The sequence below is a fragment of the Dromiciops gliroides genome, chromosome 2 (assembly GCF_019393635.1).
Source record: "Dromiciops gliroides isolate mDroGli1 chromosome 2, mDroGli1.pri, whole genome shotgun sequence".
Lineage (NCBI taxonomy): Eukaryota > Metazoa > Chordata > Mammalia > Microbiotheria > Microbiotheriidae > Dromiciops > Dromiciops gliroides.
Window position 1 is genome coordinate 202,987,777 of NC_057862.1, and position 3,148 is coordinate 202,990,924.

Here is a 3,148-nt window from a genome sequence, read left to right on the forward strand (position 1 = left end):
AAGAGTTGATATAAATTATTTTTGTACAATTTTTTTCTCCTTTTCTCTTTTTTACAGTTAATTTTGATAACTGTTTCCCTCCATCCCATTCCCTTCCCCATTATATTTATTCTATTATCTATCTTCTTTCACCCTATCCCTCCTCAAAAGTAATTTGCTTCTGACTGCCCCCTCCCCAAGTCTGGCCTCCCTTCTTTTGTCCCTCCCTCTTTATCCCCTTCCCCTCCTATTTTCCTGCAGGGTTAGATAGATTACTCCACTCAAGTGAGTGTGTATGTTATTCCCTCCTTGAGCCAATTCTGATGAAATTAAGGTCCTTGTGCCAACTCTGATGAGTGTTAGGCTAATTTATTGCCCATCTTAAATAGATTACTCTACCCAATTGGGTGTATATGTTAATCCCTCCTTGAGTCAACTCTGATGAAATTAAGGTCTTTGAGCCTATTCTCATGAGTGTAAAGGTCGTTTACTGCCCTACTCCTCCCCCATCTCTTCCCCCATTCCATAAGTCCTTTCCTGTTTCTTTCATGTGGAATTTCACCCCATGATACCTCTCCCTTTACCCCTCCTCAGTGAATTCCTCTTACCCCTCAATTTTACCCTAAAGATGTCATCATGGGGCAGCTAGGTGACACAGTGGACAAAGCACCCACCCTGGACCCAGGAGGACCCAAGCCCAAATCTAGCATCAGACACAAGGAACTCACCAGGCATGTCACCCAACTCCAACCACCCCACAAAAAGAGATAAACAAAACACAAATACTTTGCAGATATCATCCTTTCATAATCAATTCCCACCTGTATCCTCTGTCTACATTTATTTCTATTATCTGCCCTAATACTGAGAAAGTTCTTATGAGTTAGACATAAAATCTTCCCATGTAGGAATGTAAACAGTTTAACCTTTTAACATACCTCTTAATTTCTTTTTCCTGTTTATCTTTTTATGGGGTCATGTATTTGAAAGTCAAATTTTCCATTCAGTTCAGGTCTTTTCATCATGAATACCTGAAAGTACTGTTTTTCAATGAAGACCCATTTCACCCCTGAAAGATTATGCTAGTTTTGCTGGATAGGTGATTCTTGGTTGTAATCCCAATTCCTTTGCCCTCTGGAATATCATATTCCATGCCCTCCTATCCTTTAATATAGAAGCTACTAGATCTTGTGCTATCCTGACTGCGGCTCCACAGTACTTGAATTCTGTGTTTTTGACAGCTTGCAATATTTTCTCCATAGGAGAAAATGGGAGCTCTGGAATTTGGCTATAATATTACTGGGAGTTTTCCTTTTGGGATCTCTTTCAGTAGGTGATTAGTGGATTCTTTCAAGTTCTATTTTACCCTCTGCTTCTAGAATATCAGGGCAATTTTCCCTGACAATTTTCTGGAAGATGATGTCTAAGCTCTTTTCTTGATCATGGTTTTCAGGCAGTCCAATAATTTTCAAATTATCTCTCCTGGATCTATTTTCTAGGTCAGCAGTTTTTCCAAGAAGATGTTTCACATTGCCCTCTATTTTTTTATTCATTTGGATTTGGTTTACTGTGTCTTGGTTTCTCATAGTCACTAGCTTCCATTTGTTCAATCCTAATTCTTAGGCAATTATTTTCATCAGAGAGCTTTTCCAATTGGCTTTTTAAGCTGTTGCCTTTTTTCTCATGTCTTTCCTGCATCACCCTCATTTCTCTTTCCATTTTTTTTCCTCTACCTCTCTGACTTTGTCTTCAAAGTCCTTTTTGAGTGCCTCTATGGCCTGAGACCAATTCATATTTTTCTTGGAAGCTTTAAATGTAGGGGGCCTGATGTTGCTATCCTCCTCTGGGGGTACACTTCAATCTTCCTTATCACTAAAGAAGCTTTCCATGGTTTGCAATTTGCCTGCTCATCCTGCCCATCTTTCACTTGACTTTTAACTCCTTCTTAGTGTGGGGTCCTGCTTCTAGGATATACTGTCCCAAGTTTCAGGGGGTTTCAGGGGGTTTCAGGGGGTTTCAGGTGTTATGATTTAATGGGGGCAGTTTCTTCACTCACCTGGCCCTGTGATGTTTAAAATCTAATGTGTGATTGCCTTATCTGCCTTCCCCCCACCCCCACCCCCAGCATGGGGGTGGGGGGGAGAACTAGCTAAGTTTACTGATTAATAAATGCTTAAAAGCCTAAATTGTTGCCAAATTTAAGTCTATTAGGGGTTAGCAAAGAGAGAGAGAGAGAGAGAGAGAGAGAGAGAGAGAGAGAGAGAGAGAGAGAGAGAGAGATTGAGAAAGCTAAAGCTGCCTTCACTTAGCTATCCACACTTCCAAAGAGAACATGTGAAGTTCTGAAAGTTAGGAGATCTGCCTACTCTGCCTGCCCCTGCTACCACATGCCTCTTCCTAAACAAAAGAGTGTGATCCTCAGTCTGTTCCAGTGGAAGCTTCCTGCAGAACGGGAAAAGGGGGCGGTCCCCACACACAGTTCCAATCTAATTGGCTGGTCCATTGACTGACATGACTTACAGGCAGTCTATGAATAGATGCAGCTTCCAGATGCCAGGCAGCTTCCAGATGCTAGTCACATGCTTTCTTTTCAGGGTGGCATCACCCTGGTTTTCATAATGTCTTTCTCAGCAGGGGCTGGCACTCTGATTCTCACAGCCTTTTCTCTGAGCCATAGATAACCCCAGGCCAACTTGCCAATTAACAAGACAGCAAAACTTTATTTGCTGTGATTGTTAGCTTCCACGAGCCTACCCCTCTCCCCCACCTGGCCCAGCACAGCTCAATGTTTCTTTCTGGTTCCCACACTGGGGTAGAACATCCAAATCCCCCCTTAGCTCCTGCATACACCCCAACAGACCCCCCTCCCCCTGCCTCCCCGGCCCAGGGCAGCTGTTCAGCCCTCTCTCCAGACCATGAGCTTAGTTCCAGAAGAAGCAGGCACTGCAGTTGATTTAGAGGCTCTGAGGTAAATTTCTCAGTTGCAGCCTGCCTGGGGCTGTATCTCTGTTGGTGAGATTGTGGGGCTGGACTCCACTTCCAGCCCAGCTCCCCCTTATGCCAAACTTCCAAGGTATTTTTAGCTGGAAAATAATCTCAGCCATCTTTTTGTGGGTTCTGCCACTCCAGGAGTTGTTTTCTGGCTGTGTTTGGAGTTTTTTTGGAGCAA